The 26,776-nt window shown below is 42.4% G+C and overlaps 1 pseudogene; it reads right to left on the bottom strand.

Annotated features, from left to right (window-relative positions):
* Positions 1–4,884: 4,884 nt before the first annotated feature.
* On the bottom strand, positions 4,885–6,464 carry LOC147420360 (flotillin-like protein 4 pseudogene; annotated as a pseudogene).
* Positions 6,465–26,776: the final 20,312 nt, after the last annotated feature.

Raw genomic sequence — 26,776 nt, 5'->3', positions numbered from 1 at the left:
TACCAAAAGAACAGATCTTTGGGAAAGCCCCTGGCACTAACTAGAAAAAAGCCCAGCTTCACCTGCACAAACAACCTCTCCTGAATATGCCGCCCCCTTGGTAGATACAAAGCAGCTCGCTCTACAAGTAAATAAGCCCAAGAATTCCCCCCATACAGGGAACCAGGCATCTCATCCATCCTCTTCTAAACACCCTAGGCAAGGTGATAAAGGTAAAAGGGTGGTTGACTTAGAAGGGTATCAATTATCCAAAAGAACATTTAGGGCCAGACCTGGGATTACAGGGTATACCTCCCCTAATGTCTTTGAAGTTCTACAAGATGTCCCATCACCAGATACACTTGCGACTATAGATTCCGTGATTTTGCAACACTCGCACCCAAAAGTAATATTGTTGAGCCTTCAACTGGGGCGCACGTTAACAAAGAAGTACACATGATTGATACCCCCAGCGATGATGACACACAACAGGTTCTAAAAATCCCTCAGTCATAATGCAAATTGCATCTTTTAATGTAAAGGGATTAAGCCACCCTTCAAGGCTTCTTGCATTTCAAAACTGGCTCCTCAGCTCTGACTTGGATGTGTGTTTGGTTCAAGAACATAAGCTGCATGCCAAAGCTGGGTCTCTTATGCATTATAAAGGTTACACTCTTCTTTTTGGTGGTAAAAAAGGTAAGTACTCTGGCACTCTTACCTATGTCAGAACATCTCTAACTCCACAATGGATTTTAGATCATCCTTCAGGGAGATGCTCTATTCTTCACATTGACTCCCAATGGGGCTTATTGCAATTTGCTAATGTGTATGCATCTAATGATGCTGCTATGCGAAATGATTTATGGAGCTGGCTGCCCCTCAGCGCGACTGGAAGCAAGGGGTGATGGGAGGTGACTTCAACATGGTTCAGTCTGTTGATCATACTACCTCCTTGTCCACTGTCATGTATGTGCTAGAGAGCAATGCATGGGACCGGTTACAGGGGGAAGCTAAGTTACTTGATGCATGGTATGCTACCACAAGACCCTGTCCAGGCTTCCCTTTTTACTCATTATCTCATCAAGGATCATAGTCAAGGTCAGATAGACTCTATTTTATTGGGATTGACTGGTTACCCAACTCTGAAAACATGCAGGTTGATGTGTCTTCTGCTTTGAATTAGCATTTTTCAGTAACTCTGTAGTTGAAAGATGCTATTCTGGATAGTCATCTCTCATTTGGTCACTCTAAACCCTTGCTGATTAATAATTCTGTTTTGAATCATTAGTGCTTTAGACAACAGGTTGAGCAGCTCATTCAAAGTGCATTTGGTCTATATACAAATCCTCTGTATATCTGGTTGCATATAGTCTCTGGGATGCAACACTGTATTAGGTCAGTTGGCAAACAACTTAAGTAGCAAAGTAACTTGAAATTGAAAAATGCAATTCAATTGGCTGGGAAACTGGTCAACAAAGAAGGTTGCACTCTCGGGAGGTGCACTATGTAATCACGTTAATGTATAACGTGAGTTAGAAAGGAGAGATTTTAAAATACAAAAAATTTAGGCAATTTAACAGAGATACATTAAAATAAGGGGTTTTAATATTCTATTTTGGAAAAAAATCCTAAAATAAGGGGTCATTTTATTCATTCATACATGTTAAAGGAGAAGTTATTTTAATATCCCGCGAAGCACGTTATATAGGGGGCTATTGAACGGTGAACCCCCCCAAGGTTGCACTGTACTATGTCACAAGGATTTGCAGGACTTTGCTGATGCAAGAGTAACCATATTAGAATGGGAACTGTCACAGACTACTAAGCAGAGATTCCTATGCAGACAATGGGTGATGGCTAATGGTAATGATTGTATCAAAAAGATTTTATAAGAAACTCACGTGCAAGAGTAAGAAGCAAAATCTGTCGGTTCTCCATCAAGATGATGGGCCTCCTCTCACCAAAGGATCTACCATTCTGGACATGGCCACTACATATTATAATGTACACCCTGAGGCTTTACTTGAGAGGAACAATGCTATGCAAACTCTCTTGGGGACAGTTGATCCATACATTGATGCAGTAACAGCTGGTAGGTTGGAACAGCCACTTGAGGAGCCTGAGATACTATATGCTTTGAAAAAACTACCAAATGACAAATTTCCTGGCATATGTGGGTTGTCCAAAGAATTTGTGCTATCATTTTGAATGGAGCTGAAACCAATTATCTGTTCTTTGTTGAATGCAGTTTGGCTGTCTCAATGCATGGACCCTGCCCTTAAGCAGAGGATTATCAAATTGATTCCTAAGACCACCTTTTCTAAGACCTTGGCAGATTGGAGGCCCATCACCATGATGGGGATTCTGTACAAGATTTTGGCAACAAATATTGCAATAAGGATCACACCTGAGCTTAGAAATCATATCCACCAGGCTGTTTATTAGTGGCAGGTCTATCTACAATAACATTCTTCCAGTGCAATTAGGGATAGAGCATGCAATAAACTCTCACCAAGATATGGTGATGTTTTAGATAGACTTTGCAAAAGCCTTTGACACAGTGCAGTGGGACTTTGTTTTCAACATATTGCAGAAAATGGGATTTGGGGCTAGAATAAGTGGGTTCATCAACCTGTTGGGGAACAATGCATTTTCTTGAATTGTTGTGAATGGTAGACTGTCAGCTCCAGTGCACATAGCTAGATCTGTCAGGCAAGGGTCCCCCATTGTTTTTTGTTGTGGCTACTCATCCACTGTATACGTATTTGGACTCTTTGGCTGCCACTAGTCCCCGGGAGTTCACTATATTTAAGACCACTATATCATGTGCATTCATGCTCTTTTTCTAAAATCCCTATTCTGTGAATTTTCTAGGAAATATAATGAACCCTTTTCTTTTGAATTCTAGCTGTAAGGTTTTTTGAGATTTGTAAAAAACATATCATCATGTAAATTTATTTCTGTAAGTTGTAAGGGATTTAAATACCCTTCTGTTGAACTCACATGATAGGTCACATACTATGGAAGGTGAACCCCCGGGCACTGGTCATCTGCAAACATTGCAATTAGGGTCAAAACAAGTTGCTGACAAGGGTTTTGCTAATGACACTTTTCTGTTTTTGAAAGCCCATAATGTGAATATTCTGAGATGTGTTAAGGTGTTGGATCTGTATGCTTTGGCAGCTGGACTAAACTTGAACCTTTCTAAATCTGCATTAATAGACATCTCAGCCAGATCATTTGATGCACTCATTTGGTCTGGGAAGAGGTACCCTAAAGGGCATATCTTTAGACACTTAGGATATCCAATTGGTGTAGGAGTATCTCAACAGCAACTCTAACAATGGGTGACTGATAGGATTCATACCAAAATTTCAGCATGGTTTTGTGATGAGTGGCCACTGCATGTGAGGTTGAGGATTGTACAATCAATATTCATTCCATATTTATTATTCTATCTGCCTGGATAGGTCTAAAAAGATGCTACAGAAATGTACCATGCCTATGGCTAAGTTTTTGTGGAATCTCAAATATGCATCTGTTGCTCTTGTATCGTGGGATAAAGTATGCTTTCCGTATGCATTGGTTGGGGGGCTTCATATTTTGAATTTGATTTCACATGCACATGCTAGGAGGGCTTAGGGTTGAAGCATATGCTAGCCTCAAACACTGACTGGTCACTTTGCATGTGGAGACTTGTAGATACAGCTGTTGTATATTTCCATGGGGTGTGGAAAATGTCTTCTTGAGATAAACTCTTTACTATTGCTCCTCTAAAAACAGGGTTTGATATTTCAACTATGCTCTTGAGGTCATGGAAAAACACATGCTCATTGCTGATTTGGAATGGTAGAAACAGATACACAGGGAATTCATTAGGAGCTGAAAACTTGTTTTGGAGTTTTCTTTTCAAAGTTCCACCTGCTAAACTAATGGGAAAACTTGCCCTCTCCCTTTTTAAAAAGGGAATTGTTCAAATTGATCAAATGCTGGACTCTCAAATGCAGTTGCACACTTTTTTTTGCAACAAGAACACAATACCAACTCAGATACAAATGCAGACGCTTGTGGCATCAGCTAGGAGCTCATGTATACAGTTTACAAGTTATGGGACTACCAAATGCACAAGACAGACACAGAGATTGGGCACTGCCAGGTCGTATTGCCAATTGGTGGCACTCCTCTTTAGCAGTTTCCTATTCAGCTCTCTTGCCAGCTCCTTGTATACATGAAAGATGTAATAAACAATGGAAGTTGAATAGGAATCAGTCCTAGCTAGTGGATTAAAGTGTTATCTGCTATTTGGTGTATTCCTAATCAATTTAAATTCAAAGTTTTTCTTTCTGTGGAAAGTATGTACTGGGGTCTTGTCTACTGCATCTAATCTAATCTTCATAGGAAAGGGTTCATTGATGGTAAGGGTTGTGTATGTAAAAGGGATGAGATTGTAAGACACGTTTTTTGGCATTGTAAGATGGCTTCGGAATGGTGGAGGTGGGCTAATCTCATGTGGAATATTGCTTGGGGTGTACATGTAACAAAGCTTAAACTCACTTTTTCTCAAGTGAACACTCAAGGACACTGCCTTGGAATTTGCTATTCAGTCCTTCAAAGTATGGTTTTTATGGTTCATCTGGCCCATGAGGAATATGGTGTTGTTTGATAACCACATTGGGTTCACCCACAATGTTCCAATGTCGATAATCAGGGATAGGATGTTGGAAGATAGCATGGTTTTATAGGAGAGGTCCTTCAGGGACAGGGTGCTACTGATCATTGGGAAGTTGAAGGTCTGAGCAGTTCTCCAAAAAAAGAGAGAGAGAGAGAGAGAACAATTTGTTTGTGTAGACGCATCAAAAGATTTCACCAAGAAAACGTGGTTTCTAATTTGGTCGTGGAACGTACTACAAAATTGAAACAACTACTTAATTAATTAGTGGACGAGTCATGGTTACAAGGTAAAGAAGCAAGCAAAGGAAGAGGAGTTACCCCAGTTTGGTCCTGGACTGTGGTTAGCAAAGGGGGGATGCTTTTGTATATGTTGCACATTTGCTCCAGCGCGCTAGAGCCTCCTGCTGCTGCAGATGAGGATGATGATGATGATGATGTTGTATCCCAAATACTGATCTTGGGATTTAACCCCTTGATGGCTTCCGCATTGATGCGCCCCATCTCTTGATACACCCCCCTATCCAACAACAGAAAGTCGTGCACACTCTTGTAATCCCCCTTCAGCTCCTTCATCAACTTCCCCAACATCACACTCTTCGCCTCCGCCATCGCTACTATGCCCTGTGCTTCCTTTTGCATCTCATACAGAGTCGCATCCGCCCTCTTGATGGTGGCATATGCCTCTGCGTCGGCCGTTTGGCGCTGCGCATCCGCCCCTCTCTCACTCTGGTATGTGATGGCGTCCGCTTCGCGCTGTTGTTCAAAGAGCTTTGCATCTGCTGCGCGTTGCCGTTGAACCAATGCTGCCTGTGCTGCTTGCACGCTTATCTCGTACTGGATGGTGGCTGGCACCACTTCCTTGGCACGCAGACGCTCCAATTCTGCCTGAGCATTGAGAATTTCGAGCTGTCTCTTCAGCTCGGCTTCTCGTATGGCGGCCACATTTTTGCTTTGTATGTTGGCAAGCTCTACTTCTTGTGACCACAACGCAGATTTCTTGGCTAGCTCTGCATCTGCTTGAGCCATCTCAGCCTTCTTAGTGTTCTCAAATATCTTGGTCTCTGCCTGAGCAAGAAGCTCCTTCTGTTTGGTAATCTGGGCCTGCTGAAGCGAGATAACCTTGGTCTCGGTGTCGACTCTCGCGGCATTCTGTTGCGTGAGACCCTGCCGCTCCTTGGTGCCGACATCGCCCCTATACTTGGCATCAGCGATGGCGATCTTGGCGCTAGTGGCTGCGTCTTGCTGCGTCTTTTGGCCGAGGAAGGAGAAGTACTCGTGGCCGGGGACATCGACGAGCTGCTTGACATTGGCATTGTATATGAGGAGGCCGAATTCGTTGAGCTCAAGCTGCACTTTCTCAAAGACGGCGATCTTGAACTGTTTGGTGCCTTTGAAGATGTCCTCCATGGTCATGGCGGCGGCGAGGACGCGGGTTTCGCCTTCAATGATGCCCTTGACAAGGTCTTTGACATGGTTGGAGTGTTTTTCATGCGGGGCGATGAGGCGGGCGTATTTGATGAGGGCGTCGAGGTTGTCGGCTTTGGGGCCGATAGTGAAGACGGCGGGGAGGACGAAGGGGAGCTTTTCGGCGCTCATCGCTTGAACGTCGAAGTCGTAGTTGACAGGGGTGAGGTCAATGATGCTGCATGTCTGGCCTGGAAGGATCCAGGCTTTCTTGGCCAGCTTGATGTCGTCGATGCTCCATCCCGTGATGGCCAGGTATTGGGAGGCGCCTGCTACTCGCCAGAACATGGCTACGATCTGATGATGGTGATGGTGATGATGATGATATCTGTGCGTGCGAGTAAGCGCGCTCTTGCCTTCAAGCTTCTGTGGTTTAATTTGAATAGCGTCGGTTTGCTTTTTGTTGTGATCCTGCTTGCTTGCATGCATGCATGCATGCGCGCACAAGAAACTTTTAAAGCTTTCCCAGTCGTAGGTTCCCCCAATTTCAGAAAAAGGTAAAAGGCATGCAATATTCCACAAGAAGGAGACTAACAGATGGAAGAATACTAAAGTTTTTGAAAGGTAGTGTGTCAAGAATTTAGAATTTGGAAGGTCAAAAGTGGTATCTACTAACATAATATGGCCGAGGCCTTGACCTTTTACACGTATCACGTTCTGCGAGATGAAGGCTATAAGTCAAAAATGGGGTAGCGAAAAAGAGAGAGAGAGAGAGAGAGAGAGAGAGCGAGAGAGCTTAAAGGGGGAGCGAAGGAGAGAGAGAGAGGCCGTCGAAGGCGACCGGCAGTACTTGTATATTATAAGGACTCTGGTTGCGATCATGGTGCATGCTCGTATTCTTTGTGTGTGTGTGTGTGTGTGTGGGTGTGGATGTGTGTGCTAATAAAAAGAGGAAAATGGTTTAAACTTTCTCTCACCCAAGTGTGGTAGATTGGTTGGTTATGTCATTTCCCTCTTGAATAACAAGACTTGAGTTCAACTCTCTCCTCGTCGGTTAGATCTTTAAGGTCTCTTAGGATAGTTTTCTACGATGTTAAAACTCTCTTCTTCTTCTTCTTCTTCTCTTTGTTGTTGTCCATGTGAGTAGGATAGTTGGTTGCCATGCTCTATCATTCTCACTACCATGCAATGCTCTATCATTCTCTATGTTTGCAATACGGAATGCATGTGCCATGCAATGCCTCTAATGCTTTGCTCTCCCGACCTCGCATGTCCAATGGGCGATGCAAGCCAACACGAGCATGCAACACATTGTGCATTCGTGCATGCTTCCGTCCTTGCTTCATCTCCCTTTGCGTGACCTTGAGCTCGTGGTGCATCCATTCACGCCTGCGGATCATTCTTCCTTTGCACACCTTTGTAGCCTGAATCCAAGCTTTTCCACCTAAGTAAATAGTGGAAATTAAGGGAAAGACTCTTTTCAACTTGGGGATAAAAATCATCTCTTGAAAAAACTTTTCCGAGACTATTGACATTCCCACCTTTTGAACGTGGGAAAGCACAAGATACTTTATCCCTCTTGGGATATTATTCATATTCCCACATTAAGAAGGAGGGAAAGTGGAAGAAACATATTCCCCTATGGAAACTGTTTGTATCCCCACTTTATTAAGGTGCAAGTAAGAGGGACTAGGATAGTGTGCACACTCATGTCACTTACACGATGTGCATTCCTTGATCGTGTCTTGATCACTTAATCGTTCATGATTGTACCAATTTGCACGAACAACATGTAAAATTATCTCGTCAAAGAAATGTTGGATTAATAGATCTATTGGCAACACTAATCTTGAAAATTGAGTTGGCCTCCTACAAGACTTTGGACATGAGAACGGTTGGCAGTAGTCCTCCTTGAAAAAAAAAATTGAGGTAGTCATTTTTTATTTGATTGGTTTGGTTAAAGCAAAAGTACCTTTTCCCAAGTCGTGATTTAATTTTGCATGCGTTCTTGAGGGAGAGGTTATCATTGCTTTTGGCAAGAACATTAAATTAAAATCTTCCAATAGCCCCCACCTTTGAAAATGTGCCAGAGCTTCTTGGCGTTGCCCTTGTTATGTATATCATGAAATCGATGCACTCCACAACTTTGCATACATGTCAATCAAAGCACTACATTCATTTTTTTCTTTTTTCTTTTTGCAAAACTCACAATTGTGAGTGGATAATATTAAGAACATCAGAAATATACATCAACCTCAAGCTCAGACCGAACCTTGAGGGTCAAAAGATTACAAGTTTTTCTGCTTGACAGAGAGACCACAACTACTCCTAGGCTTTACTTATTACAAGTTGTCATCATGACAGTATGGTTCTAGACCAGTCCTCTGAGGCTTGTTTGCCTCTGATCATGTGGGTTGTCACTCTGCTCTCTTGTAAGATTTCACAAAAGCTTGCCACAACCAGATCCCCCTCAAACACGCGACAGTTCCTTGCTTGCCAAATATGGTGAAAGAAGTAGTATCTGATTATTTGAGTGCAAACGAGAAGAGCAGGACTTCCCATTCTGTTACTACCAAAGAGCAGATCAGTCTTGAAGAACTTAATTTTCCATGTCCTTTGAATCCACTTGCATATTTTCCCAGCCATGCCACATATAGCTTGGCATCCCCTGAAAAGGTGGGCTAGGTCTTCACTAGCTACTCTGCACCCCGAGCAGGGATTGAACCCGATTCATCTTTCTTGTATCTTTATGCCCGTCGGCAGAGCACCCCACATCATTTTCCACAAAAATACCTTCATATACTGAGGCCACCTTGGCTTCCAGATGTTCTCCATGACTCCCTCCCACCGTTTTTCTGTCCAGTGCCTCTTCCATAATTTGTTGAGGGGGCTACACCAGTTAGCCTCGTGCATTAATGCATGGTAAATGCCTTTAGAATGTGTTTTCCAAAAGAGGCTACTCCCGGGCCATCTCCAAGCGTCCCATTCAAAATTGGATTCACAAATTGGCATCACCTTATCAATCTCTTTTAACACCCTGTATACTAGTAAGATCTCAAAGCCATTCAGTTGAAATTGGATTGCTATAGAGTCAGCAGTTTTCCAGCACTTACTGTTACCATCCCAAAATTGCTCTAGTCAAACGAGCCCCTTATTATTCACATTTCTGGCCATTTCTATCCAATAGGGGCTTTGCGGCGGCCCCAATATTTTAGAGAGCCAAGGGGACCAATGCAAAATGGATCTCGCTTGATGTAGCCATGGTAGAGGTGAGGTAAGGTTGCATTGACGAGGGATCCCAAGGGAATGGTGCGCAGGGACGACAAATGGTAAATGGAGGGGAAGGGAGCAGAGCGACGGGTGATGGCAAAGCTTGGGGGAGGAGACAGAGCCTTTGATGGTGACGCCTCCTTCACTTTCCCTTTGGACTACTGAGATTCTCCTTAAACCAAGCTTGACTTTCCAAGTCCTTAGTGATACACGTTCTAAAAGTCATCATCTTTGAATCAACCTAAACTAATACAAAGATTTTTTCTTTTTCCGAAATTGGGGAGACCTTTTCCCCACATTAATGGGTTTTGAAAAAGTCGTTTTGGGCATCTACTCTACTGCCTCGCTTGCGAATGCATGTAGCATTTTTTTATTTTTTTATTTTTGGGGGTAACCACAAGTACTGCAAGAACTAAACATGAACTTAAATAGAATGTCACATTAGAGTACTAAGAAACTATTGTATTCTTCTTTTTTTTTTTGGGCAAAACCCACAATATATGTGGCTGAATATATTAGCAGAATCAAAAAAATTACAAGAGTTTTGTGCTCGACACTAGCCACAGAAGCATACACAACCCACAAGAAGTATCTGAAAAGCATGTATTCTATTGCCTAACCAATTTGCATATAAAAATAGTAACTAATGTGGAAAGTGCACAAGGGTGAGGTCTAGTTGAGAGTTTGTAATTTGAATAGCACAGCAAAATATGAATTTTGCTTTGTTGGACTTGCCATAGAATTTTGTTGATGTTGTTTGGTATTGATGTGTTGTTGCATGTCAAAAACTAAATGCTTACATATAGTAGATTGTATTGTAAAGAAATGCTAAATTTAAACTTGACTGCTATCCTAGTAATCAAACTTGAGGGTCTATGGATGCTAAGGTGGTACACTTTTTGTGGTTAAAACCAAATTTTGAATGCTAGTACTTTTTAGCACTTATAAAGCTTATAAATTTTAAATTCCAAGGGGACAATGATGAAGCGGAGAGGAAACATGGCCCAACTTATCTGCCACAAGCAAGTAAGCGTGCGAGAGAGAGAGAGAGAGAGAGAGAGAGAGAGAGAGAGAGAGAGACTCTGTAGAAACTCGACAAAGACGACTCTCAAAAGAACAAAAGCACCATGGACGCTGAGAAGCACACGTCGACAAGGTAAGGTGTACTTCATTCATTGGGAGACAAGGTTTAGGATTGAGTGCATTCCACTGTTATGGGAAAGAAGAGCATTACGTCGATAGGTACTTAATTCATTCTGTGACTTTGGAGCGCAAGTTTATGGGTTGCATGTGAGGTATTTTGTGTGTGAAGTAGGTGGTCGTTGGCATGCCCCCAAAATCAAATATCCACGCCAAGGAAAGTTCTGTTGCACTAAGGAGGAGTTCCATTGGGAATATGGCCTTAGGCTGGTGGGTGAGAGTCCACGACAATTGAGCAACAATGATGTGTCCGAAGGCATGTGGCTCACCGTGTTCAAAGAGCCCCAAAGAGGAAGTCCAAAGGTACACTGTAAAATAGTGAAGCCAAAGTTTTATGAGTCATTCATGCTGCACCACCATAAGGTATACCAAGAGCCTCCCATAAATTACATTGTTTCTATTGCCTATGCTTGTGCTTTTGTTCTAGAAAATTGCACAACTGGTAGCACAACTCTGTAGAACCCATTAAAAAATAAAGACTGGGAAAGAAAACCGATTGCTTGGGTCATGTTTGCTGAAGAATTTGTGGCCAATGACATTAAAAAAAGGCACTTATGCCCAAAAAGTTGACAAGTGGAGAGAGGCCAATGGGGCAACACGAGTTGCGACATCACCTCTACTCAATGTGAAGCTTGAAGGGAAGCGTGAGGTAGAACAAACGGCCACTGCCAATGTGGATTTGCAACACCATATCTTGACAGCAAAGAAAATGGTTAGCACCTTGAGTGAGAGGGTTCATGAGAAGAAAGAGCAACTGCAAAGAATGAATGTAAACTTAGAGGTAGCAAAGGCAGACATATACAGATAGGAAGGTCTCTCGAATGGAGTAGTTGTATTTCGAAAGAAACTAGAAGATTCTCAGTGACAATTGGAAGCAACACTACAAGAGGTTCTTGAACGTAGCGACACTCGTAGTGCGACGTTCAAATGTGAAAAAGTCTCAGGATTGCTATAGGCATCGCTATGAGCATTGCTATAGTCTTTGTTATATAGTGACGCCAATAGCGGCACCGACCTTGTAAAAATAATCCAAGAGCGCCAAAAATTCAAATCTGTAAATCTAAGTTTTGGTGCTCTACATGAAATCTCTCTCTCTCTCTCTCTCTCTCTCTCTCTCTCTCTCTCTCTCTCTCTTTCACACACACACACACACACACACACACACATTGTGTGTGTGTGTGGGGGGGGGGGAGAGAGAAAGGAAGAGGGGAACGAAACATGAGATAGAGGAGAGGGAGGGAGCATACCTGGCTCTCCCTTTTCTCCTTGTGTGTGTGTGTGTGTGTGTGTGTGAGAGAGAGAGAGAGAGAGAGAGAGAGAGAGAGAGAGAGAGAGAGAATGCACACACACACACATGTGTGTGTGTGTGTGTGTGTGTGTGTGAGAGAGAGAGAGAGAGAGAGAGAGAGAGAGAATGCACACACACATGAATAAACAAAGAACACACACACGCACACACATTGAGAGAGAGAGAGAGAGAGAGAGATGGAATGAAATGTTATATTACATCTTCAAAATGCCAAAATTATTTATGATACCAATTCAATAAAATCCTTGTGGATCTAATCTAATTCTCCGTTGTTCGAGAAAGTAGTGCATCGGTCAATGAAGAGCTTCATCAATGTCCACCTTTCTAAATAGACATACTGGGCATCTCCCATATCATGCTAGAGTAGTCTTGATTCTCTGATGGAGCCTCGGGTGATGTCGTGGACGTCTAGCTCTCTCAAGCTCAATGGCTCCGTCAACTAATATATCTTTAGTGTGTGTGTGTGTGTGTGTGTGTGTGTGTGTGTGTGTGTGTGTGTGTGTGTGTGTGTGTGTGTGAGAGAGAGAGAGAGAGAGAGAGAGAGATACACACGCGTAGACACAAACACACATACATTGAGAGAGAGAAGGAGAAAGAAATATAGAGATAGAGAAGCATATATAGATAAAGAGAGAGAGAGAGAGAGAGAGAGAGAGAGACATAGGTTTAGGATTTAGTTTTTATATTTAAGTTAGAGTTTAGGTTTAGATTTAATGTTACACCTTTGGGTTTAGGTTTAGGAATTAACTCTATATTTAAAGTTTAGATCATAGTTAGGGATATTTAAAGATAGTTAGTGATTAGAGATTAGGTTTAGATTTAAGCTTAAATTTTGGATTTAGTTTTTATATTTAAGTTTAGCTTCAAGATTATGGTTTAAAGGTTTATAGTTATGTTCGCAATAGTTTGCATGTAGCTCACATGAGTTTAGGTATGTAGTTGTTTGCAATCTCACATGTGCAAACGGCTCACGGACAAGCTGTTTGCGTATGTGAGCTTGCAAGTAAGTAAAGAGCAATGGTTGTAAGTGAAGCCACTATTTTGTGGGGGCCTAATGCGAAAGTGCTCTCGCTTCTATAGAGTGCTTTGAAAAAGATCTTCTTTACGTAAAAAAGATGGAGTTCAAAAATGACTTTCTACTTTCTTCTCTCTACCTTCTCTATCTTTCTCTCTCTCTTTTTGTCTATCTCTCCCTCTCTTTCTCTCCATGGATGTGGCTTTAGGTGGGAAAGCTTTCAACGAAACAGTAACTCAGAATGGAGGTAGGCATGTAATGTGCACACCAATCCCTCAAAAAAGGAGCTATTGTGAAGAGATGTTGAGTAAGAAGCATAATAAAGAAGCTCATCTAAGCGGGAGCACTCTCGCATTGCGCACACCACAAAATGGTGGCTTCACTTACAACCATAGCTCTTCGGGTAGTTTACACTGGGGAATGGCTACAGCTCGTCGTACTCTGATGTTGACCACCATGTAGAAATCTTGCAGCCCAATAGACATGTTTGCAGGTGCTTTACTCAAGCAGCGTACATGAGGCCACAAGATGCAGCCTCTAACAGCTCAAAGCGTGATCATGTAGAGCACATTCCCAATGAGGTAATGTTTGAGCCCGAGATCGACAAAATGATCGAGATGATCATGGATTCAAAAAGGCTTATCTATGATGACATGAAAAGTGAGGCCGATACACCATTGTATGGTGGAGCACGAGTGTCTGACAAGAAGGCGGTCCTGGTTCTTCTCAACATGCATGCAAAGTTTGGATGGAGTGGCACTAGCATCATAGAACTTTTCAGGTGATCTATTACAATGTGTCTACTTCAATAAAAAACTATAGATGTATAATGTACCAAATTACGTACACAAGTGTTTTGCGGTTTTGCCTCTGTGTAGATTGCTCAAAGAGAACTTACTGCCAGCTGATTAATGCCAGATTCCAGAGAGGAAGTAAGAAAGATCTTGTGAAACCTGGGGATGGATTAAAATCTCATTCACACTTGTCCTAACGGCTGCATTCTTTTCAGAGGGGAATGCATGGACATGGAGAAGTGTCCAAAATGTGAGTTGGAGAGATATTGAATAGATCTCCACGGACAAAAAGTGCCGCATAAGGTGTTGTGACACTTTCCTCTATTGCCTCGCATTAAGAATTTCTTTGAATGCAAGTCCATGGCCGCTCTAGCATCATGGAACAAGGAGAATAAATCTACGGATGGTGTGTAATTATAGATCCCTGCAGATTGCACGGCATGGAAGCATATAGACGACACGTTGCTGGATTTTGCCAGAGAAGCTCAAAATTTGCTCCTCGTCTGGCTATGGATGGTGTAAATCCATTTAGTCAAAGGTTGACATCTTACAATATATGGCCAATTGTCATTGTCAGCTACAACATTCTATTACGACCAAGAAGGAGCCCCGGGGAGTCCACTATGTAAAAATTGCATATAGCACGTGCGAACAAGAGATATTTAAATAATCCCTTACCTATATATTTTCAAGGATTATATGTACCTCTTATGTATGCATTTTTGTAAAAAAACTAGCCCTTACATATGAAAATTTTCACATTTTCAAATAAAAGACCCTTTATGTAGACACATTTTTTTTTGTAAATGTACCTAATTATAAATTCCTTATTTTGTTCGCACGTGCTATCTTACATATTTCCTAGTGGATGCACTAGGGAAGGGGAACCTATTTTTAAGCTTGATTGTGTCGGAGCGGTATTAAGTGAAGAACGTGGATGTGTATCTTTCTCCAGTATTGGAAGAGCTACAACAATTGTGGATCCATGTGTACGCCCGCTCGTGTAATGCACTCGCTTTGAACATGTTTCACTAAAAACCGAAAGCTTATTGGTTTGAAGTCACACGACTGGCATAAAATGTGTCAAGTATGTTTGAAGTGAAATAGATCATAGTGGGAATTGCGTAGCATATTTGTGTGTGGACTTTAATACAATTGCTAGACTTGTTTTGCACTTTATTTTACTGGTGGCCATTGAGGGTTGTTCGTCCCCTAGTGTTTGGACCACAATCTACAAACTCGTGAAGTTGGTGCAATGGATCTCCCAGATAGAGATTGATGTAGGTACCATACCATCCGCCAAGCTAAACGCTCTGGAGGTTGTTTTCATATTCAAGAAACACTTTCCTACTACCATGCTAACCATTCAAGTGCACCTTCTTGTTCACATAGTTGATGAGGTGGAAATAGCAAGCATAGTGCATTCCAGATGGATGTTCTTTTTAGAATGTTTCATGAAAACGTTCAAGGGATATATGCATTAGAAGGCACGTTTGGAGGATAGCATGGCAGAGGGTTGGCTGGTTTTAAAGTCCCTTGTTTACATTGGAGAGTGGCTCTCTTGAGTTGATCGTGCCCGAGATATGCTTTGACGCACCATAGATGATGAGCGCATATTTGGGATTGTGATGTGCAATCTTGTTATTGAAAAGAAAATGACAGAAGATCTATAGGCTAAAATCAATCAACTTTGCATGCTTCACAATCCAGTGTTGCAAAAGTGCATTTCACAGTATGAGGATGCAAAGCAAGAGCAATAAAGGGCAATAATCTAGTGATGGATACGGGAAAGACAACCATGGATGCATTATCGAGCGAGTCTTCAAAGCCTACCAACATTCATGAGCTTAAGATGGTTGCAAAACAATTGAAAAGAGCACAACAATGCAGCAAACAGGCGACTGAGGAGGAGTGCGAGTACCCGCGGGATTGCAACCCCAAGGTATGTTTGCAATGTTTGGCTCATTGCTTTCTAGATGTTTGGACGACAACTCATAATTGTTGTTGGTTGTAGTATAAGTCATACACGACAGCATGGTGTAGGTTGACATTTCAGGATGGAACAAATTGACAAAAATTGTTTTACACAAGATTGTGGAATCATCGCAAAATTCAAACAATCTAGTCGACGACGATCCTCTGTTGATGCAGATCTTGTGGTGGTGGAACTCACTTACTTTGGCACGTTACAAGAAACTTTGAGGATAGAATATAGAGAATCTTTTGCGGATTTTCTCGATGTGCAGTGGTTCAAGATAAACATGGAGGGTTGCAATGCTACTGTGCGTAGAGGAGAGTGAGGCTTTCTTGAGGTGGACTCAAGTGGACGACCTTCGAGACACTTTTGTACTACCCGAGCATTCTGAACAAGTGAGTCTATAAATATTTAACATCCAACTATAGAGAATTGGTGGTATGGAAGCACTCATGTAAGTTATGTGGCTCTTGCAGGTGGTATTCCATCCTACAAAATCTGCACCAAACTGGTGATATGTCATAGAGGTAGCCCCTTGGAGTGCACGGATATATGAGGGCTGCAATTTGCCAATCACCTTGGCATTTGTGGAGGAGATTGGAGAGGATACTGACTTGGAAGCCACTGATGTGGTGCCAGACGAGTCTGGCACTGCTACTCTCTATGGGATGGATGTGGAGGACCTACAAAATGAAACAAAGGACATTTGCCTAGATAGAGAGATCTATATAGACATAGGGAGTTATGCTGAGTTATGCGAGGATGAGAGAGAGAGACCTCATTTGTCTAGATAGAGAGATCTATAGACGTAGGGAGTTATGCTGAGTTATGCGAGGATGAGAGAGAGACCTCTTAAAGCCATAGACATTGTATCTGAGCAATATTGCTCCCTTTTGTCATATATATTGATTCATGTGGAGTTTTTTCCATTGTTATCTCTATGCTAAACTTGTGAAATTTAAATTGAGTTTAAATTATAACTTATTCGGATTTTCTTCTCCATTCATCATCAAGATGTGTTCCTGCATTTAACGCATGTATGGATGATGATCAAATTCTTGCTTCCTTGGACCCGGAGCAGAGGAGGTGGTACAAGGGCCACCAAGGCTCCGGATCACAATCGTGTCGTTCACTCCTTTAGAGTCTCCGTCTGCTTTGGAGAGATCAGCACGCTCCAAGTGTCCGGTGTCGACTAGATGATCTACACACTCCTCTAGGCACCGACGCTCTAGAGGTGGCAACGGTTGTGGTGGAGGAGGCACAACTAATGTTTCCACATCGCCTCATAGTGGTCGAGGATCTTTACCTACCCCTTCTTTGACCACCCCCACACTAGCCACGACGTTGCCCTCTACTCCAGGTTTTGCATGGCTATCAACCGTTCCTGGATACACACCACTCGCTACTCCTCCAAGACTGACCCCACTCGACACTCCAGGACTGACCCCACTAATGTTTCCACATCGCCTCATAGTGGTCGAGGCTCTTTACCTACCCCTTCTTTGACCACCCCCACACTAGCCACGACGTTGCCCTCTACTCCAGGTTTTGCATGGCTATCAACCGTTCCTGGATACACACCACTCGCTACTCCTCCAGGACTGACCCCACTCGACACTGCTCGGTTTGGCACCGAGACTCCAGTGAAAACACCTGTAGCCCATACCCCCATCAAGAGGCCACTTGAGACCCCTGACGAGATGCCTGCAACGACACCCAAGTTCATGTGTCACATGCGAGAGGGCTTGCTGTACTCGATCGACATCAGCTGCAGTATCATCTTGGATGTGACAACGGCAAGAAGGTTATCTTGCACATGCACGGCCTTTTCTCTCAGGTGTTTTGGCACTACATAATAAACATCTGGAGCAAAGTGCCAAATTAATTAAAAGACAGAGTCATCAGCATGCTGCATGACGAGTTTCTCGTGTCAAATTGGGATGAGCACTTCAATGAATGCTTGATGAAGGTGCAGAAAATCTTATTGTTATTTTTGGCAATATCTGATAGATCCGTTGCTGGGACACGATGAGACGTCCTATTCGCCAACGATGTATTTTTCCAATAATGACAATTGTGTTGTAACTAGTACATTTTGGTCAAAGCTTAACAATCAAGTGATTTTGCCTATGATGTGTATAATTTTGTCAGTGAATTACTTTTGTCAATCCACTTTCATCGATATACTTTTGTCAATTTTGCATCTTAATTTTGGAAACTTTATGTTCAATATGGTTGATGGGGACCAAAAAATTTTATTCTTGTGTGTCACTATAAACATCACTATTTTTGGACCTGCAGCAGTATCTTTATATGTTTTGCTAAATTGAGAACTTCAGAGTCGCTATTTAACTTCAGAGTCGCTATTTGCGTCTCTATATGTGTCTCTACATAGCAACACATATAGAGATGCATATAGCAACACAAATAGCAACGTTCTCTTTGCGACGAGTATAGTGACATCGTGGAAAAAAATATCCTAGTGTATTTTCATCGCTAAGGCCGTCACAAGTGTGAAGATCCTCTTTTAGTGCAATAGAGGCAGCGGGTGAAACTGCAAACACAAAGGAAATCATAAGCCTCCGTGCTAACGTTAAAGCTGCAAAGGAAGTTTTACAACTTCTAAGAGCTTCAGAGATGCTTGACTATTTTATCGATGCTGCATGGTGTATGTGCCCACCCTTAGTTGCCAAAAAGTCTCTATTATCTGGTATGTCTATTTGCAAACCTGGCTCGCTTTAATACGTAGTAGATTGCACCTAGACATTGGTGGGGGGAGCACCTAGCGACATAGAAATGATCATATAATTGGTAGAAACCATTCTAGTACTGGTGGAATCCACATTAGACCTGATATAAATGATCCTAAGAATGATAAACCATAAGCTTGGGATAAGTAGAAAGTGCCAGTAGACCTGCTAGAAACCACGATTGCGTACCTGCACTGTAAAGCAGTGAAGGCCCATGTAAAAACAAGTGACCTGGTAGAAACTAGTCTAGGAAGCACACCATGACTTTTTTTTTACGACTGTTATGGTAGAAACCAATAGACTACACTTGGACATTGGTGGGGAGAGAACCTAGTGCCATAGGAATCATCTGATAGATGGTAGAAACCTCCCATACAGTGGTAGAAACCATTCTGGTACTAGTGGAATCCACATTGGACCTACTAGAAATGATCATTGGAATGATAAACCATAAGCTTGGGATAAGTAGAAAGCACCAACATGCCTTCTAGAAACCAAAATTTCTTGCACTATAAAGCAATGAAGGCAAGGGACCCCATCACCAAAAGCATCCTAGCATTCTTCAGATGCTCTTCATTGAAGTCTTGTAGGGGATGGCATAAAAGGGCTATTAGGGTATACACAAGACCTTGCAACAAAGGGAAATTCTTAAGCTGAGAAAGCATTTGCTGTAATAGCTTAAGGATTCTCCTATACATCAACTTCAAGAAAGTAAGGAGAAGATAAGGAGCTAACAATGATTATCGAATGTAGTTAAGAGAAAGAAGAAAAGGCTTGGAATTAGACAAAGACAAAGGGAGTTGAAGAATTTTTAGACTTTCAAGAGAGGAGGTGGAGATTGCAATAGAATATTCAAATCAATGAGGTATGTGTTGTTCATTTTTTCAAGTTGGTATCTTTAGATTTCTTAGGTGTTGGAGTTTTTTTTAAGCCCCAAGGAGAGTTGATACATGATCATTTTGCACTTCAAATGTTTGCTTATTACATTGACAACACTCTCACTTGATTGGCCATGAGGAACTTGTTTTTATAGGAATGTAGCTCTTGAAGCAAAGATGCAGCGTAGATGATCATACCTAAAGCAAAGACAACTGCCAAGGAGATCCTTCACGGCTATATATATTGAAGGGTTCTTGCATGTTTTGAGGAGACTAGTGATATCGTATTGTGCTACATTTAGTACTCCACCATTCTTGAAGCAATTTTTGAGCCAAGATGTTTGTGCCGAAGAAAACAATTGTGACTTGTCAAGGATGAGTGCAGTGTACAAGGGCATCATTCTTCTATCAATAACCTTGGGGCGATGGAGGCGCATGGGAACATGCCTCTTTAGCTATAAAGCTTAAAGCTCTAAAACAGCAGAAAACAAAGAACGGGAAGAGTCGCCACCCTATGACGAGAGAGTCAAGAGCAGGCAACAGGGAGGGTTCGATTGTAGAGCACGTGAGGCCGTGAGAGAATAGAGGCCCTACTTTGCCATTCCATGTTGAGGCGGGTAGTCATACAGAGTGAGGCCAATCCTTGCCATGTCGGGGGGGGCAAGGGTTGTTGAGAGTTAACAAGAGAGAGGAATAAGCTCTGTTTGCAAGGGTTGCCAAGCGAGAGGGAGAGCGAGACACCAAGTAGATGGGCTGGGTTGAGTGTGAAAGGGAGATTAAGAAGGCTTTGTTAAATGAAAAAAAAGGGAGTTTGAATGGTTTTTTTTAACAAGTTGATGAGGGATGGCGAGTCGGGTGAGCATCAATTGGTGAGTGGTTTGAAAGCCATAACGAGTCAGAGCCAAGGAAGGGGGTCACCAGAGAGATGGGAGAAGGATCCAAGGATGGGGCATAGCAAGGGGTCAGAGGCTGCCATGGTGAGTGAAGGGGCCAAGATAATGAGTCAGAGCAAAGGAAGGGGGTTGCCAGAGAGATGGGAGAGGATGCAAGAGAGGGAATTAGTTTGACAAGCGAGAGACTGCGGAGAGCGAGGGTTGTAGTGGGGTAGGCCATGAAAGGGGCGAAGCTGGTATGAGAGGGGGGAGGTGATAGAGAGAGATGGTTGCTAGACCATGAGGGGGGGGGGGGGGGGGGGGGGTGCCATACTGAGGGGCATTGATTGGCCATAAAGGGGCACTGTTTTCAAGCCATACCGAGTGAGAGTTGAGAGAAGAGAGGCTGAGGGGGCTGCATGCATGAAGAGGATGATGCAGTGTAAGCCATATTCAGTGATAGAGTGGGTTGCCATGCTAAAACCTGCAGGCCTACAAAGAGAAAGCCACCTTGCTTGGCTGCAACTGAGGATAGAGATTAGTTTGCTTATGTGCAATATGAAAGAGAAAGAAAGAGTTTGGGATATAGCGTGATATAGGTGTAAGCCCAATTGAAGCGCTACCCTATAGGGTGTAAGCCTTGAGTCGCTATCATTTGAAGTCCTTGAAACCGATGAAGTTGCCTCGACAAAAGTTTTTGAAAATGAACAAAGATAAGTTTTGTTAAGCTTGTTGTAGAAATAAGCTTAACAAATCCAATACTCATAATTGCTCAATAATTTCACACTATATCTCGTGCTACTCGCATTTCTCTCTCTTTTGAGATAAAGACAACAAATCTCTCTCTGTTTTTTTCAAACAAAAAGTGGTCGTTTTGTGGATATCCATTGATAAAATTTGATATTGCAATTACATACACATTCCTTGGGGAGCACATTTAGTAGTACTTTCCAGCCATAGTTCCTTGTTGGTGGGCTTGCGTTTGGGAGTTTGAGCATCTTTAGTCTTTGCTTGGTTTTTCTTGTCTGGTCTGCTTCATGGCCCATGCATAGAAAAATATCCATCAGCGGCATGCCCGGTGGGACCCAGCTTCTAGAATTTTTGCTTCGATGAAGTACCTATTGACGAAGGAAATTTGGAATGGTGACCTCTACACCAAAACAAACTCCATTGCGCCACAAGGGAAATGAGATGAGGGCACCACCTAGTCTTGGAAGCGTGGACTAGGACCGCTACGCAGAGAGAGAGAGAGAGAGAGAGAGAGAGAGAGAGAGAGAGAGAGAGAGAGAGAGAGAGAGAGAGAGAGCTGTCACTATGAATGAAGCATTAACCTCAATGTGTGTACAAAGAATGGATAACTTCAAGCACTCCCAACACAAATAGCATGTAGATCACTAAACAACAACTCAAGATTTAGCCAAAATCACATCAAGCACTCTCACACACACATAAAAGATCTCTCTTAATTAACATAAGTAAGAGGAGAGGAGGTTACTAGCATAAAACAATTTGCACTCTATAATGTGCAAAGAATGGAGTGAATGAATGAGCTTTATGGGCTCATGATGAGTGATACAAAGACTCAATGAGGCTGAGGGAGACTTGAAATTACAAAGGGGGGGGGCTCTTTATATAGGCAAGAGAGTGGTTAGGAGTGAGGTTAAGATCCAAGTGCAATTTGTACAAATGAAGCTTGATTAAGGACATTCCACCAATGAAGAAGCTCCTTCCAAGTGATTTGTCGACCAATTTGCAACTAATTGGCTCCATAATCACTTGTGTTGTCTTCACTCCTTCCTCCATAGCTTGAGTCCAAGAGCTTCCTTATTTTAAAATGTAAAGAATCTACATAAAATCAATGCATATCTAGTAATAATAGAAAGGGGTTGAATGAGAACTTATGAATTACAACAAGATTAAGCATGAATTGAGAGGTGATTAGAAGAGGAATTTGTGATGGTTCTATGAGCTTGAGAGAGAGGAGGAAGGAGGGGAGGGAGAGGAGACTAATGGCTGATTTTTAGAGAAGGACTCAATGTGGAAAAGGAAGGGTGTGTGTGTAAAGGTAGAGGGGGTGGTCTCCATCACAGTTGGAAAAACTGGCATCCACCATTTTGGCCATATCTCCTAGACCGTAGATGCAAAAATTATAAAAAAAATATGGTCAAGATCTCCAGCTCATCAGCTACAACTTTGATGAAGACAACTTTTCTTGGATCGGAGTGGACGTATTTTTTTAAAATCCAGCAAAATCATGTGTTTGTTTTCTTCCTTCACCAAGTCTTCCACCTGGGTCCCATCTGTTTGAATCATCATATGGCTCCAAATCCATGATGATATGAGCCCCTCATGACCCTTGAATCATGGGTGTATGGCTCCACAAACACATCATATCTTTTCTTTTCACATTTACATATTTTCCCTTCCCTTTACCATTAGGTTCTACCTTTCACCTCTTGTGAATTAGTCAAGGAAAAAATTCCCATCAAGTCATTTTTTTTTTGAATTTTTCCAAGAGGTTGTTCTCACTCTTTCTTTTATTGTAAACCTCTAGAAGCAAGGAAAACCAACAAAATATAGTAAACAAAAAATTTGTGATAGGCTCGAATCATAGCCCCCCCAAACCTGGCTAGGGGTATTTATGTCTCTAGCCTACTTTCTTTGATCTTGGGTTGACCTTATTCTGATGTGATAAGGCTTTAGACGCTATCCATTTGTCCTGGTCTTGTGCACTTTACCATCAATGTCTTGAAGTCTGTAAGAGCCATTTTTGAACTTTTTGGTGACCAAGAACGGGCCTTCCCATCAAAAAAGAAACTTTCCATCCTTACGAATGTCGAAGCGATTGTCATATCGAAGCACTAGAGATCCCTTTTTGATGTCTTTAGATGCTAGATTTTTGTTGAACTTTTCTCTGCGCTTCTCTGCTTCTTGAGAGTAGTGGTTGATGGCTTCTTCACGATCCAGTTGTAGCCTCTCTAGATCCATGATCCTTTGATGTACTTTCTTCTTTTGAGAGCCTACCTAGCTACCCAATATTCGAAGACTTGTTAACTTCACTTCAATGGGCAAAAGCGCCTCCTTTTCATAAACCAAATGAAAGGGTGTGTACCCTAATGCGGTTTTGAAGGAGGTTCTATAGGCCCATAGAGCTCCATCAGGTGTTTATCCCAATCTTGGCGCCTGGCATGTACCTGTTTGGTGAGAATTTTGCAAATGATTCCATTTACCTTTTCCACCAAGCCATTGCACTGAGGGTAGTAAGGAGTAGAGTGTTGATGTTGAATATTTAGCTTCTGCATGAGTTCTCCTACCAAGTCTGCTCTAAGCCCTGGTCCTCTATCAGATAGTATTTCAAGAGGGGTGCCAAACCGGCAACAGATGTGGTCAAAGATGAACTGACTCACATCCTTAGCAGTAATTCTATTGGTCGGCATAGCCTCAGCCCATCTAGTCATGTAGTCTACTCCCATAATGATGTACTCTTTACCTGACTGAGTGCGTGGTAGAGGCCCTATGGCATCAATTCCCCACTTCTCAAAGGGCCCATATACCTTTATTGGGTTTTGAGGTTCAGCTATGAGCCGTCGTGGTCCTGCTTTCTGACATTCATCACATGTTTGACACCAGTATTTGACATCAAGATGAAGACTTGGCCAAGTAAACCCAGCTTGTAGAACCTTTCTACTAGTGATGTCGTGTGCAAAGTGTCCTCCGCACACATCATCGTGACAAGCTTTTAAAATCTCTTCAATTTCACTCTTCAAAGGCACTCTCCTAAGCACACCATCCTTACCAAGACAATACAAGTTATCATTTACTATGCGATACTTGGTAGCCCTCCTAGCTAACCATCGCGTTTCCCCCGCATTCAAGTGTTTAGGAGCCTCTCCTTGCTCCAAAATGTGTATAATATCTTCTAAGTCCTCCTTGCCTTGCTGAAGTGGAAGTTTGATGGCCACTGCTCCCACTATTGACTCATTTAACTTCGATGATGCTAGGTGGTCTGCATCCTTGTTCTGGTCTCTTGGCACATGATGTACTTGTGCCTCCCTAAATCTCCTCATAAGAGCTCTGGCTTCTCTCATTTTAGTAGAGAGACTGTCATTTTTGCAAGCCCATGTACCTTGCATTTGCCTTACCAAAAGCATGGAGTCACCAAAAGCATTTAATCTCTCAATTGAATTATCCAGGCACCAACAAAGTCCATGAATTAGAGCTTGATATTCTACTTCATTGTTGGAGTGGACATCTTCTAGAGTGATCCCTTCACCATGGATCCTCTCTCCCAATGGAGATAAGACCACGATGCCTGCAGCTGCCTTATCCTTGGTTCTCTTGTATGCTCCATCAAAGTAGAGGCTATAAGCATTGACCAGAGCCTCTAGAGCTGGAGGTGGTGGAAGTGCCTTTCTCTTCAAATGGAAAACTTTTTCATAGCACTTGTTTGTTAAAATATCGGCTAAGCATGCTCGAGTTGTTCTTTCAACCTGTATTGTATAATCAAACTCTTGAAGTCGCACCACCCACTTTGCTATTTTGTCAGAGATTTCCATATGTTGTAGTGCATAGGGAAACATATCCTCCACAGTGATAATTACAAACCTCTTTGGCAGCAAGTATGGCTGAAATTTGGTTACCACAAACATGAGGGCTAACACTAGCTGTTCCGTCAGGGTGTAGGCCTTCTCTGTGTTTTCCATGAGGCGGCTAGCAAAATACATAGGCCTCATAAAGGATGTTTTTGGATCTTTTTGTAGGAGGGCAGCACCAATGGCTTCTTCTCCCACACTAGGGTTTACAAAGAATGTTTCTTCCCAACAAGGCTGGAGGATTACAGGGAGTGACCCTAACATTTTTTTTATCTCTCTAAAATGCCCATCACTTTCTTCACTCCAAACAAGCGTCTCTTGACGAGTCAGCTGTTGTAGAGGAAATATCACTTGGGAGAGTAAATGTATGAATCTACTCAAATATCTTAGCTTTTGCAAGAAAGAGATTAATTGTTTGATGGAAGTTGGGGAAGGTAGATTTAGCAATGTTTCTATCTTTTCAGGATCTACCTCGATTCCATCAATGGATACTACATGCCCCAATAGTGTAACCTTGATTTCCCCAATGTGACATTTGTCCTTGTTTAGTTGTCCACCCAGCTTAGCTAAACGAGTAAATCCTTCATCAATCTTGCCGAGATGCATACTTTTGGAGCTGTAAATACAAAAGTCATCTATGAAAACCCTTATGGACTTACCAAAGTAAGGTTGGAAGACCATATTCATGAATCGTTGAAAGGTGGCTGAAGCGTTGGTGACACCAAAAGGCATGACTCGAAATGCAAAACAGCCCCATGGTGTGATGAAAGTAGTCTTTTTCTCGTCCTCCTCTGCAATGCGTATTTGAAAGTAGCCGGAGTAGCCATCACACACTGTGTATCGCTCATGGCCTGCTACTTCATTTAGAATCTCATCTTGAAATGGGAGAGGGAAGTGGTCCCTTTTTGTTGCAGCATTTAGTGGCTTGTAATCCACGCACACTCGCCATTTACCATTCTTCTTTGGCCTCACCACTACTGGGGAGACCCATTTTGAATCTTCTACTGGGTATATGAATCATGCTTCTAAGAGTCTCTTCACCTCGGACAATAGTGCATTTTGTTCCACAACTCCTAATCTTCTTAGTTTTTGTACTACTGGCTTGCTTCCTTTGTTTTAGATGGATATGATGCTTCACTGCAGTGACACCTGTAATGTGAGTGTAATCAGAAATAAACAATGATGCATGCTTCTTGAGAACATTTACATAACCCTCCCTTTATTCTTCCTTTATATCCTTGGATAACATCTTCTCTAGGGTGGTATCCCACACATTCTCCATTTGGATCCTTGGGTTGTCTTCTGATGAGGTAGTTTCCTTTATGGTGACGCCCATGACTTCGAGAGTGCTATCACTCTCTTCACTTGAACTCTCTTCCTCGTCCATGGATGAGGAGCATCCACTTGAGCTCCACTCATCAGCTGACGTCTCTAGTTCAAGGTTCTCTTGTCGCCCATTCTTCAAGTTATAAACCACCTTCCGACTATGGCCACCCACACGAGGCCTCAACTCCAAGTCTCCTGTGGCCCAATCTTGCCTAGCTCCTATACCCATGAGCCAAGGTCACCCTAAAATAAGGGGGTATCCTTCTCCCTTCACTAGCATCACATAAGCATCAACCTCTGTAGTGATTCCAAAAACAGAAACTCTCAAAGCTTTCACTACACCCACACAAGTGACAGAGACATTATTGGCCATTTTTGCCCTAAAGTTTGATGATTCCATTACCTCTAAACCCAATTGATGCATTAGCTTTTCTGTCATGACACAAATCTCTGCTCCACTATCAATGTAAGTTTTTGGAATCCGTTGTCCCTTGATTTGAGCCTCCACCAAAGGCACTATATCCTTGAGACCATATGCTTTGATTACACTTACTAGCTTACTTCGCTTTGCCTTCATGCTCACCATTTTTTACCACTATCGTCGCAGCTTTGGGGAGATATGAAGTAGTTGTGGCCAAGTAATCTTTGGTCCTTGAGAACTCACATCAGTTGTCAAGTCATAAGGTTGTGTCCGAGATCCCATAGGGAAATCAGAGATGTCAATTTGAGACCTAGTATGGG

The sequence above is a fragment of the Adiantum capillus-veneris genome, chromosome 28 (assembly GCF_014529385.1).
Source record: "Adiantum capillus-veneris isolate H3 chromosome 28, ASM1452938v2, whole genome shotgun sequence".
In the NCBI taxonomy this organism is placed as follows: Eukaryota; Viridiplantae; Streptophyta; class Polypodiopsida; order Polypodiales; family Pteridaceae; genus Adiantum; species Adiantum capillus-veneris.
The sequence above is the reverse complement of the archived record's forward strand: the minus strand, read 5'-3'. Positions and strand labels throughout refer to the sequence as shown.